General features: G+C 42.2%; 1 long non-coding RNA gene across 1 annotated transcript in view; it reads left to right on the top strand.

The window, feature by feature from the left end:
- Positions 1-8,482, top strand: part of LOC144770190 (uncharacterized) — a 136,781-nt gene extending 128,299 nt beyond the window's left edge. The window contains exon 3 of the long non-coding RNA XR_013598823.1: positions 8,265-8,482. This is a non-coding gene — a long non-coding RNA (uncharacterized LOC144770190). The remainder of the gene's footprint in view (positions 1-8,264) is intronic.
- Positions 8,483-14,297: the final 5,815 nt, after the last annotated feature.

The raw sequence follows: 14,297 nt of genomic DNA, 5'->3' as shown, positions 1-14,297 counted from the left end.
CCTAAAATTGCGAAATTGGCTGTCTTTTGAAGCAAGAATTCAGTTAAAGATCGCTTGCCTGACTCACAAATCTCTCCATTTCAAAACCCCCAAGTACCTATGGCAAAAGTTCGAACTATCTGGAGGTGGTAGACCGTCAAGAAGCGCTAACACCTTCCTTATGAAACCACAGATATTTTGAAAAAAGGGAACTTGTCAAAGAGCTTTCTCTGTCTCAGCTCCACGGATCTGGCACTCTCCCCCCCTGAAATTCGCAGTCTCACCACCGGTTGCCTTCAAAATTGAAGTAAAACGATTCCTTATGTGAAAGTTCTTACCTTAATGGGGCTCTGATATTTTGCTTGAAGTTACTGAACTTACTCTGATGTTGTACTTGCACTCTTTGTAATTGTTTCCTGCGTTATGTATTTGACGCCTGCCTAATCTTGACCAACCAAAATTGTTAAGCACTCTGATATTCCTCGGGATCATGTTCGTGCTATATAAAACTTTCATTAACAAATAAATATTTTGAATACTTATTAGGCCAATTATGTCGTTGAAACAGATGTACGCATATAGTTTAGTGAACCTTTTTCTTGAACATGCTAATGACCACCTTCTGCCAAGGACCCTTACCGCCAGGAGCTACTGCCAGCAGAGGAACCTGCCAGCAGAGGAACCTGCCTGTTACTGCCACTGTTACTGCCACCGCGCCGCACCCGCTCCGCGGGTGCCGCATCGTTTGGGTGCTAGAGGGGTTGCTTGTTGGAGCGCGAGGGAGGAAAGGAACGTTTAGACTGTGTTGCGGCATACAGCGGGGCTGCGAGCGTTGCAGGGACTCCATTACCCAGGAGTCCCTGCGTGACCGATTGACAGCTTCCGGTCCGCTCTCCCTGTTGTCCCGCCCACTGGAGGCATTAAAATCCCCTTCCACCCTGTTTCTCTGGGACCACCTTTTGCCAAAGACCCTTACCGCCAGGAGCTACTGCCAGCAGAGGAACCTGCCTGTTACTGCCACCGGCCAGCCGGCCTTTGAACCTCGCCGCACCCGGTCCGCGGGTGCCGCATCGTTTGGGTGCTAGAGGGGTTGCTTGTTGGAGCGCGAGGGAGGAAAGGAACGTTTAGACTGTGTTGCGGCATACAGCGGGGCTGCGAGCGTTGCAGGGACTCCATTACCCAGGAGTCCCTGCGTGACCGATTGACAGCTTCCGGTCCGCTCTCCCTGTTGTCCCGCCCACCGCCCTTAACGTCCCCTACATCTAAGGTCTATTCTCCCGCAGCGCGGGACACAGCGCGGGACGCAGCTCGGGGCGAAGACCGGGCTAGGAGCGGGCCGTTTGAGGCCGTTCGAGGACCGAGAGGACTGGACTGGGCCACCCCCCTTGTCTAATTTGTTATCACATGTACAGGTTTTAATTATATTTAATTCTTATATTTATCATGTGCACACGGGGTAGTCGTAGCAAAACTGCTAAGGAAGGGCAAAAACGGAACCCTCGACGATTTCATTATCAAGACGAATATGGCCATTGATAATGAAATCTGTAAAATGCAACATAGAGTATCAGTAGAGTTAGAAGCAGCACGAAGACTATCCCAGGACTTAGTATTTTCCAAAAAATCATCTTTAGGTAACATTGCCTCGGCAAAAACTCCCGAACGCTTGTCCGGTCCCCGGCCTTTGATAGTAAAGGCGGATATTCATCACCCCTCAACAACCTCTCCCTTGGAGTCAACATCTATTCCTTTGTCGACATCTTCTAAGCCCTCCCAGATTTCGTGGTCGAAAACCCCAGGTTTAGACTTAGGTATCCCCAAACAAATTGATATGTTAAAGCAGCCAGCAAGTGTTAATAAAAGAGATGCTGCACATATAAGAAAACGCCTTGCAAGATCAGCTTATGCCCGGAAAAAGGCCAAAATTGCGAGGGCACATTTCTTTAATAATCGCCGTCTTCTGGCTTTAAATAAAGCAGGTACTAATGTTCCGCAGGCTAATACCTGCCAAACTGGTGTGGATAATGGTATCAGTATAGACAGCGTAGATTTAGATGTAATAACGGGGGAATCATTCCCAAATCTTGTTGAGGGGGTCCCTGAGGAATCACTGGGTGAGTCTGGTAAGCTACAGGGGGGTGACGAAGATTTTCTTAAAATTGTATGGGAAACATTGAAAAAGCTTTTATCTCCCCTGGAACTCCGACTCTCTCGCATTGAAAATAATCTATTAGAAATGGATAAGACAATTGTCACTCTAGCCAGTCTTAGCCTAAAGCAGATGGAGGCAAATACCCCACAGGGTGTTGAGAGCATCCCACAGGCTCCAGCTATAGTTACACCGGGCCTGCCCCCGCCCAATTCCAAACCTATACCTAAACCCCGTACAAAGGATTGTAACCCTATAGTTATTAGCCCTCAATCCATTGTCCCAATCTCCTGCCCTCCACAAGGTACCGTACCCAAAAAATTGGGTTCTCAGGTCATTGTCCAACCACCAAATAAGAATGTGAACCCACGTACATATTCCTAGGGACCTAGAAATGGAAATAGACATAACTTTCGTGGGGGCTACATAGATCTACCACCAGATGCCAGGCCTTATGTTGTATTGTTGGCTGGTGTCCCTGTTTTGGAGCCACAATCCCAAGAGAACCACTGGTCACTAAAGAACAACGTTATTTACTGGCTCAATGCAAATAGACAATTACCGAACCACCTTAGAAGTAACATCTTAATGGTTCGTAGGGTACCCTGGGTAGGCCCCTCATCTAAGTCCATCTTGGGTGACTGTATTGTTATCTCCTTTGCAGACCCACGCACAGCTCAACATCTATGTACATGAGATGCATGTGGCGATAACTCTGGTATTATTATTAAGCCACTTACCTTCTTTTATCCCCCACGACAATATACAAACTTAGGAGGGAACTGGTCAACAGTCCAAAATACTATGCGGGGTGGACGAAGGGAAGGTTGGCAGGGTCAAAATGGTTGGTGGGAAGGGGCTCCCACTTTTAATAGGTTCGGTTGTTTGGATGAGGTCGATTGACTTCGGAGGGATAATGTTCCAGTTTATAATCCTGAACCCACCCCTATCCCTGTGATTTTTGTTTCTGCCCCTCTCGAAGTTTGTGTAGATAATGTTGCTCCTACAGAAGGCTCACGTTTTGTCCCAAGCCCTGCAACTAGGCTTGTTGCCTCTAATCCACTAGAAACACGTGCTGGCAGTGAGACACCCACGGAAGGTTCTCAATCTGTCCCAAAACCTGTAATTGGTTTTATTGAGACCAGGGCTGAAGATGTAAGCTTTCCAGAGGTAATACCTACCAGAGATTTAGTGGGTTTGCTCAGGGTGGTTTCCTGGAACATAGCTGGGTTAAGGGGTCGTCTGGATAATGACGATTGGGGCGATTTTATCGACTCCTATGATATTGTTATTTTCCAGGAAACCTGGGCAACTGCTCCCCTCTTTAGAGCAGGTTACCTGAATCACTTTAAGCCTGCTATACAGGGCCCAAAGGGTAGAGCCTCCGGAGGCTTGGTGGTGTGGATTAGAGATTCCCTGGGATACCATCCTATGGAAATCAAGGTAGATAACAAAGATTTACTATGTATTAACCTTAGTAAGGGCAAGAACGATAGTATGGTATTAATAAATATCTATGCCCGAGGCAATCAAGGTGGCCGTAAACAATCGGTTTTGAACGACCTAGATCGGCTTCTTGGTAAGTTAAACTGTGACAGTTTTATCCTAGTGGCAGGGGATTTGAACTGTTCATTCGAACCCATTCTTAGTCTGGCCGAAGATGTGGGAGCGGACGAGGACATTGTCTGGAACATTCCCCCTCTAACCATAGGTAAGGGTGTTAGGGGAACTGAGGCGGCCCTACACTGGTTGGGATTTTGTATGGAGTGGGGGTTGAGGGCTGTGAACGGCCGAACTCCCTCTGATAAGTTAGGCAACCCAACCTTCGATAATGGAACTAGTGTGAGTCGAATCGACTACTTACTAGTAAAAGTAGACTTTTGGCTATTCGTGATGGATATGGAGGTAGTGATAAGGCCAGAGAGCGATCATAACCCTCTCTCATTGGGCCTTAGGGTACCCGGATTGGGTGATGGACATCCTGCAACTTCTTGCCCGACTTCTGAGATTATTTTGTGTAATAACAGAAGACGGGTTAAATGGCCTAGGGTACTAGCTGATCCTCTGCTCACTAAAGAAATAGAGGCGGTAGTATCAAGAACTTTGGGTAAGATGATGGATCTACCCTCCCCTAGTGGGGCCGACTCTCTAATTATTAATTTGCATGAAAATTGTTTTATGGAACTCAAGGTTTGCTTACAAAGCTGCCGAACAATAAGGAAGTTAAAGTTTGTAAAAGGTGGTACAATAAGAGTTGCAGGGAAGCTCAGAGCAAATTATTAGTAGCTGTTAAATCAAGGATCTCTAATGACATCAAGAATGCTAGGCTTAACTACAAACAGGTCCTATGGAAAGCCAAGAGGGAATGGGATGACAATTATTGGTCAGAACTACTTCTGGCGTGTAAATCGTCTAACCAAACAAAGTTTTGGGAGACTGTAAAGTGGGGCAGGGATCCGGATTCCCAAATACCTGTCAATTATGTCTCTGCTCTGGATTCGGTGGGTTTTTTCACTGCTCAATTTAACGACTCAAATGTCGCGCTTGACACACCAAACAAGCCCGCACCGGGGTTTCCACTTTATAATACTGGGGCTGCACCCACCTTTTCTTTCTCAGATACTGAGCATGCTCTTGGTTCTGTCCAGTCGGGGAAAGCACCGGGGCTGGATGCTATTCCAGCTGACCTCTTTAAATCGAACTATGATGTATGGGTTCCATACATAACCATGCTAGCAAATGCAATTGCAACAGGAGCCAGGATCCCACGGTCTTGGAAAGGGGCAGAGATTTTGCCAATATTTAAAAAAGGGGATCGCTCATTGCCAAATAATTATCGCCCCATAAGTCTGATCGATTCACTCCAAAAAGTGGTCTCTAGAATGGTTCTTGCAAGAATCCAGGGATGGATAGAGCAGGAAAACATACTATCCCCCATGCAAGCTGGGTTTAGACTGGGCACTAGTACCATAGACCAGGTGTTTAGATTGACTATGCTTTATTGGAAGGTGTTTTTTTTGGGTGGTGGGGTCATTTATGCCGCATTTGTAGACCTTAAGTCGGCTTTTGATTTGGTGCCAAGAGCGAAACTTTGGGAATCTCTAAGACTCATGGGCCTACCCGCTGAACTCCTTGAAATAGTTGTGAGATTACATGAGGACAACTTTGCCCGGGTGAGGTGGGGTAAGCAGGGCCCGGTGACCGACAGCTTCCCGGTAAAACGTGGGGTGCGCCAGGGATGCGTGTTGGCCCCCACCCTGTTTCTCCTCTTCATTAACCAGGTTGTCAAATATTTCACCAACTTTCAGACTGATGCAATTTCACTTGGAGGCTCAAAATACCCGATGTTAATCTTTGCAGACGACACCCTGCTCCTTTCTAAAACCCATAGTGGTTTGCAATCTGCCCTGAACAGGTTCGCAGAGTTTTGTAGGATAAATGATCTGCAGATCAATGTAGATAAAACCAAATTTATGGTCTTTAGTAACAAAATTCCAATCACAAGCTCTGCAAGTCTGAACGGTGTTTTGATTGAACAGGTGAAGGCAATGACTTACCTGGGTGTGACCGTTGATTACCAACTTAGTTGGAAACCCCAGATTGAGGCATTAAATCTTAAATTTGTTAGTCTCACGGGTTGTCTATTACAGGAACAGAAAAAATCCTTGACCAAACGCATCACCCCTGTATTAAAGATATATGAGGCCAAGATCAATGCAGCTTCCCTGTACGGGGCTGATATATGGGGTTACAAGGATCTGTCTGTTCTGGTCACAGCCCAGAATAAGTTTCTGCGGAACTTGATAGGGCTCCCCCAGTCCACACCCATCAAACCACTGCTGTTAGATCTAGGCTGCAAACCCCTAAATGAGATGGCCCGGTATCGCTTGGTAGCATTATGGCGGCGGCTATGGACGACTCCAGAACTTAGCCTTTTTGCCCATGAATTGGGGGAGGTAAAATCACTGTGGGGTGCCCATAGAATCCCCTGGCTCAGAGAAATCAAACACGTTTTGCATGTAATGGGTCTCCCTGAGCTGTGGAGCAATCCGGGGGGCACCATCTTTCCCTCTAAGCAAGACTTTAAAGACCAATTTTGGGCATCGGTCAAATCAACTGCAGTTACTCACTCATCAGATAATAACCTAACAGTGCATTTCTTGACCTACAAATTGACACATTTTTTGGAGCCGTACTGGGACATGATATGTAAAACCTTAGATCGGAAATTATACCATCAGTTCCGTGTAGGGACTCTCCCCGTTAATTCCTTCACTGTAAAGTGGGCGGGGAATGTAAACAACAAATGTCCCTGGTGTCCCGAACATGTGGAAAGCATTGGCCATCTGTTTTTTGCCTGCCCAGCCTATCGAGCTCCTCGCCTAAAATGGTTGAAACCCTTGTGTATTAGATTGAATGGTGGGGGACACCTTGAAGCCTTACAGAAGTTTCGTAACATTAGGTCTGAGTTCGTTGTGGTTTGTGTGGCCAAGTTTCTCGGAGGGGCGTGGTTGATTCGTATTAGGAAAACGCACATTATTTAAATCAAATAATAATGTATGAAGGTCCTTTTTTTCTGTAACGTCTTTATTGATTGTTTAATAACTTTTTAAACATTAGGTTTCATGAATGCTGTTTTATTAATATTTATGAATTGTAAGCTGTCTTTTATGGATTTTCTTTTGAAATAAAGACATATTGACTGACTGGCTAATGACTTAACGGAAAGGTTAAACACGAGTCTCATGGTGCATTTATTATTTTAGCCTATGTGGTAGGCATGCATCCACATCACATTTTGAAGGTTCTCAGTTCTGAAATTAATGCTTTGATTCCCATGAGAGTCTTGTGGAATGTGTTTTGTTTCCATGCTTTGCATTGCACATGCACAAAAGCTCTGTTAGTAAAGAGTAAGGTATTGTTTCCATTAGATAATTGAGGAATGAAGGAGTTACAATTAGTTTGGCCTGGAGAAGTTAAGGTGGAGCGAGGTGTGTTGATAGAGGAGAAGGAGAAGTGACCAATGATGAGCTGTTGCAGAGGGGTGTACATGGATTAGGCCATGAAAGGAATCACATCATTAAAAATGTTGTGGCGGAAGCCTACTGTGGATTTCGTGTGAGAAAAGCATTATGGTACATTTGCTGAGTTCAATTTTTAATATATGATGCATTAGAGAGAGGGACAGATGCCCATGTTCCATCTTGCCTTTCCAACAGAAGCACCTGAGTTCTAGCTTGCTCTTTCCTGCTTGTGGCTTTATGCTGCTTGACCCATCTGATTTTGAAGGGACTTTTTAGGAAGACTCTCACTGCTGACACCTTTTTCCTCTTTCAAACCTTTTGCTTAAATGCTAGATTAGGGGTGCCACTTCTAGAGTTAGAGTATGGATAGCTAGAATTAAATCTTTATCTCCAACGAAGTGCCGAAGCAGGGGAACCTTAACTCATGCTTTCTGATTACCTGCATAATAGTCATAGAACTTGTAGTTCTTTTCTTGAAGAACTGAGTGAATCTTTTCAGGAGATTTTGATTTCTTCTGTTTCCTCTGTATTTGTATACTCTCATGCTGAGATTAGTATATATCCAACTATTTTTGAATTTGCAAAACAACTTGACTAACCTTCATTTGGTTGTGGACCTGAGATATTGAGTTACACTGTAGATTAAATTGATTTAGGAAATGTTACTCCCCTTTACACTGCATGTGAAAAATAACAACCTAGGCAATTAAATCTAACTTGTCATATATAATAACAGAAAGGAAAGTAACTAATCATAATATGAATTCTACTGTTTATTCACATATTCAATTAGAAAATACATGTGGTGTCAATCAACACGTCCCTTATTCTATATATTCTCCAATATAACCTTACTGTCCTTTTATTAAAATACAGTATTCACAAATAAAATGAGCAATGAAATAAATTAGTCATTTTGACTGTTATGAAACATCATGTATCATTATTAGTTTGTATATACTTGTCATATAATGAGAGGTTAGTTTGAAATCTTATGAAATATTACGCCATTATGTTTATGTTTCTGTTTAATGAAGAAATTTAATGTATTGTTATTATTATTTTTATTGATCTGTAAAATAGTATCTAATATATATTATTTTTCTCTTTAGGTAATACGTGGCTACTCCAGAAGAAGGCGCTGGTCGCTGAAACGCGCGTCGAGATATATTTGTGGCACTTTTAAACTTTTAGCTAATTTGTTTTTGTATAATTTTGTAGTGCTGAATTGATCATTACTGATGTGATTTGATAGATTGTATTTGAGAATCAATTTTTTTATGTAAACATTTATTTTCTAATTGAATATGTGAATAAACAGTAGAATTCATATTATGATTAGTTTCTTTCCTCTCTGTTATTATATATGACAAGTTAGATTTAATTGCCTAGGTTGTTATTTTTCACATGCTGTTTTTTCCCTGACCTAGGAATTACTAGAATCATTTTTCAGGGGGTCCTTGATACCTATGCAACTCCCCTTTACACTTTCATGCTGTTAAAAAGAATTATCGAAGGATCGACATCGGAGCAATACTGAGTCAATGGGCACGTTCTTATTGAATGTTTGCCAGTGGTTTCAAAGCTGATACATCATGGAAATGAGGTCTAACTGTGAAATATTTTCTGTAATTTACAGTGCTGAATTAATTTACACAATTTCTAACTTCTCTGAACAAATGAAACATTTAAACACATTTTTTCTTTCTTCCTGTGTCCATGAAAAAAAACTTTCACAATGGCCGTACTGCTCTTAGACCATTATTCAGCATGTCTGGGAAGCTCACTCTTGCAGTCCTTTACCAGTGAATTTTCCCTAGTCTAAACACAGACCCAAATCAGCAAAAAATTTACACTATCCCACATTGCCCTTATCTTTCTTCATATGGCTCGTTAAAACTACTCTAGCGTGTCAATGCAAAACAAAAGAAAAGCAAAATGCTTTGCATTTAAAATTTAAGGCACATAGTTATATAAAACATATGTTGATTATTAGCACATTATCTTAAAAAACACACCTTTCTCAAGGAAGTGACAGACATATCTGTAGTCTCAAGAATACAATAAATACAAAACGAGAAGCACTCAATCTATCTGACGAGCACTAAAATGTTAATAAATTATGCAATATAAAACATACATAACGAGTAAAGTATAATAATGTGGTCCTTATTGCCATCTTGAGGTTCAGACAACTTTTATAAACCAGTTGGCTTCCTGTTTTGTAAATGGTTAGATGGAAATATAGGCCTGTGTTACATAGTTACCCATTATGTATTTTAATTATATATTCATAGATAATATAGATAGATAATATTGATAGATAAGATAGACAGAAAGATAGATAGATAGATAGATAGATAGATAGATAGATAGATAGATAGATAGATAGATAGATAGATAGATAGATAGATAGATAGATAGATAGATAGATAACCTATTTGTAGGTCACCCCAACAGTTTTTTCAAAGGAGTCATTTCTGCCTCCCACACCACTCCTAAAATTCACTTTTAGAAATGTCATTGATGGAAAGTGGCTCTGTAAATCTTGGATTGGTACATTACTTGCCATTTAGATAAATGTTTGTTAATCCTTTGGGGCATATTCACGAGGAAGTGGTGGTGAGAGGCATTAGCCTCCTTGGCTTAAAGCCTCTCATCACTGCTTTGGAAACGCCAGGCTGCACTCTATTATTAAGAATGTGGTGCAGCCTGGTGTTAACGCCTGCGCCGGCGCTAAGTCCCGCGACTTAATGCCAACGCAGGCACCCTTGCACCAGAGTGCAAGGGTGTCTGAGAGGAGGGAGGTTTGTTTATGTACAGGAAGGGACACCTTCCTGCACATGAACAAACCTAAAATGTTGTTTAGTAACTTGCATGTGTGCTGCTTCATACAACACACATGTAAGTTGCAAAATGGCATTTTTTAAAAGGTTTGTTTATGTACAGAAAGGGACACCTTCCTGTACATAAACACACCATGGCATTTTGCTATTTCCATGTGTGCTGCACAAGGCAACACACATGGAAATAGAAAAACAAGGAGAAATTAAGCATTTCTCCTAGTTTCGTCACCTTAAAATCAAGATTTTTCTGGTCTTAAGTTTGGCGCTGCCATCTCTTATCGCCGCCCTTGAAAATAGGCGATAATAGGTGGCAGCATCTAATTCAATAGGTGTTGCAGTGGAACGCCCACCACAACACCCACCTCATGCCTCCTTTCATGCTAAGTTCAGCGTGAAAGGTGCCCTATTCTCAAGGCAGCGTTAAGTGGGTTAACGCTGCCTTGAGAATAGGGTGCTGGCCCTATCGCCACGGGAACGTCAGAAAAAGTGACGTTCCCGTGGCGATAGGGGCTTGAGAATATGCCCCATAATGTCATATTTACGAACCCAACAAACAAATGAATATTATTTTGTGATGGCGAACTTGATATGCATGAAAAAAAGAAATATAACTGCAGATACTAATCAAGAGATGTCATATTTTAAATTATGTGGACTACGTCATTGGATGTCTCCATAAGTACTTGAAAACGTGGGTAGATTTCTATAAATGAACAAGCTATTTCTTAAAACTAAAGTCACCTACCAGAGCAGCAAACAGAAACTGCATAACATAGATATAAATCTTTTTTTTTGTAAACATTGTCATGTGTAAGTTCCATGGGACTCCCTACTTCATCCAGCCTCAAATGCATTGCTAAACCATTTTTCAGAAACGAAATGGGTAAGCAGTGGCTACCTATTTTGGATTGCGATACTTATATAGAAAGTACTTTTCTCTGGCAACCCGAGGAGAAAATGGCAGAGTTTTTCAGCGCAACTATCGACTACATGCAGTGCTTTAAATGGGAAAAAATAAGTGCAGGTACTCATTAAAATTAGCTAGAGGTGTGGCAAGTGGGCGGGGTTGTGGGCGGGGTTATGGGCGGGGCTTATGGCAAGACAGGATGATACATAATAACTTCTATACCACTTGCAGCACATATCAAAACACAACAGAAATGTATTTATGTAAACAAAACAGGTTAAATCATTACACAAAATCAAAGCCAAACAGGATAATATGGTAACTTTTTCTAGTTTTATAATATTTGCAACTTCTTAATGTCATACCATTATTTGTTGTTGTGTGGCACAATGCTATATATTCTCAAGCATGCACACACACAGAAAGAAACAAGCAGACATGTACACAAACCCATTCCCCACATTCAAAGGAGTATTTCGTTGTGCTATACATCGTTATTTTTGTTGATAGAGTAAGCTTACTGCTGAGGGCTGTATTTTTAAATATAGGCTTGCAGAAAAAAAACTTGCTAAATCAGGATTTATAATTTTTCCAGTAAATAAAAGCATGAATCATGTAATCACTTCAAAATTACAAAAGTATTTCCAAGCTGTGAAAGTGTGCGTGTGCACGCAAGTGCCGTTGGGGCCCTGTAAATTCTGCAAGGCAGCGTTTTAAACTAGATTTCAGGCTAAAGGTTATTTAATTTCTCTTTATCAGACTGCTTCCAAGCGTTAAAGGAGGCGATTCGATTGAAATCACATGTGGTTCCTCAATAGTTAAACCAATTACTTCAAGAAATACAACATATTTATACTTTACACAGATTTGTGTTAACATACCATTTCTAAGCACCCTTTTCAGACATGAACAAATATCTGGTATTTGTATCTGAAAAAAGTGGCAATTCTAACGTGAGCTGTCACCTCACTTTTTTCCATTCCCCCTCCCCCCCCTGCCTTCAGTGTTCATGTCGTTTTCCCCAACCAGATCCATTTCCCGGAGTACTGCAGCACCCCCTGCTATTCATTGCTCTTTGGGCAGGGCACCTTCACACTTATGAACCCGTTGTAATGTCGCTGTTATCATGTAAATTCAGCGACTAGTGTTGGAGGGGCATACAAAGGGAAGTACCTCCTGTGTTGAAAAGAAAACCGGCTTTGTCGAAGGTGAAGGATTGTGTTTCCCTGCTACTTGTTTTAGTGCAATATCCTAAATGGGACTGAATTACTGACCAGCAGGGGGGAGGCTAAAGCACTTTCAACTGAATGGTCATTGACGGCTAATCAACAGTGCAGGGTCTGAGGAGACCCTGTCCTGTTAATCACAGCGTGACGCAAGCCCTCACCAACCCCAGCAGTCTGCGAAAATCAAATGGGAGCTGCTAATCTAGCAGCCTCTCCGCAAAAGGCTACGTCATGGCTACCATGTTCCTGCTGTGCCATAAATCAGGGTACCGGTACTCTCTCTGAACTAAAGAAAAGTGCCGGTACCGACGGCTCGAAAATTTTGAAGTGCCGGTACTCAGTACCGGTGAGTACCGGCCCATTTAAAGCACTGACTACATGGTCTTTACTTATTTCACGCTCAAACGTTTCCACTAACTCACACAAATAACTTGTAAACTAACCATCGAACCCACTCTCTCCTAACTTCACCGAACTACACACGAGCACAGAACATGCACAACAGAAATATGGCACTCCCAGATCTGCATGGAAGAGTGCCGAGATTACCTATGTGATATGATCAGGTAATATTGGTCGAAAGTGCTACACAAGTGCAAATGACATAACACATCATCACATAACATAACAGATAAGAACCTCTATAGATAAACATTGACCCCTATTGTTTGTAGTATTGCGGTAATGTGCGAATGTCACAGGATACCACAGAACAATAGCACATTTGCATTTTTGTTAATATCCCACATAGAGCAATATTAAACATAAATCGTTTATGCATTTTTGAACAACAGCTATAAAACTGTAACTGCTGCCAAAGACACCAGAAAAAGCATTTAGAAAATCATGTCTTCCGTCAAAAATACTAGAGGAATAGTCCAACGGAGATAGATCTGGCAACACAACTGTTAGAGTAACTGCAGCTTTACCCGAGTTCAGAAAAACAATGTCTTTTTGTTGTACAAATTATCACGCAACAACGGTTATTTATCAGAGCCCTGGAATTCATTAACAGTGTTAAATATATTCCTGTTGCAACTGCCAGATTACTACTTGCATAGTGTTTCAGTATGTGCTACAGCATACGGTGAACAAGTGTAGAGCTAGAGCTTGTTTTACTTCATTATTTAGCACATGTCGTAGTACATTTCTGGCAGTACTGTCATACAGTGACATTTGCACCCTGCCCAGGCGCATTAATCACATTAGCACACTGGGCTATTTTCCTGAAAACCCCCGTGTGTTCTAAAAGAGGCATTGAGAGTTTTATGACCGTGTACCTGATTATGAGTTGAATGCTAAAGGTGGGCTGGGGACTCCACACCGTAACACTCCAGTAACATCCCGACAGGACTGTACAAAAAGCGAATCCCCAAGAAGTGGGAATTACCATGTGGACCTATTTTTTCCAAGTCAAATTCTACTTGCTTTGAGCATGTGCTGTATGGAAGGGGGGAGGTAGTGTGTGAGCGAGGAGGGTGTCAGGGTACAAGAAAGCCAGTGGGCTGCCAGAGAGGTGAAATGCATAGCCCCCCCTGCCATAGGAGGTGCTGGGATGTGGTCTTGGGTAGCTCGGAAATCCAAATCTCATGCTATTTTATCTGATGAAGTTTCTGGCCAGGATAGCTTGGCCCTGTGTTCTCTCAAAGACAAAATCCAGGTGCAGGAAGACTGCGCCCGTCATGGTCAGTATATCCCTCTCTATATATATATATATATATATATATATCTCCGGGAGATAGCACTTCATCTAATTTGGGGCTGAGGAATGATTTACCTAGCTTATGCTCTATACAGTACAAAAGATGCCCCTTATTCAACACTGAATCTGCTTGTAGAGTTGTGCCTATGTCTCATTCAGCAGGAGAATTCTCACAAAAACATGAAGGCATTACCCATGCAAATCTTGGATGTCCAGCATCTCCTGGCACAAGTGCCAGTTCAGCACACGTGCTGAGGAAAGCAGTACACATTCCGCAGTGCTAACCTTCAAGGGGCCCTCTGTACCTGGATTGGAGAAGTGACTGACTGCATACTCCAAAAAAGATTCTTGCCTCCTGTCAAAGAAAGAAAACCGTACATGGCTAAACCACATGTGCCTCTACAATGCTGCCGGAACAATGAAAGCATCTTAACAACGCATTCCTTCACCAAGCATAACTTTAG

The sequence above is a fragment of the Lissotriton helveticus genome, chromosome 1_1 (assembly GCF_964261635.1).
Source record: "Lissotriton helveticus chromosome 1_1, aLisHel1.1, whole genome shotgun sequence".
NCBI lineage: Eukaryota > Metazoa > Chordata > Amphibia > Caudata > Salamandridae > Lissotriton > Lissotriton helveticus.
This window is presented reverse-complemented; position numbering and strand designations above follow the sequence as displayed.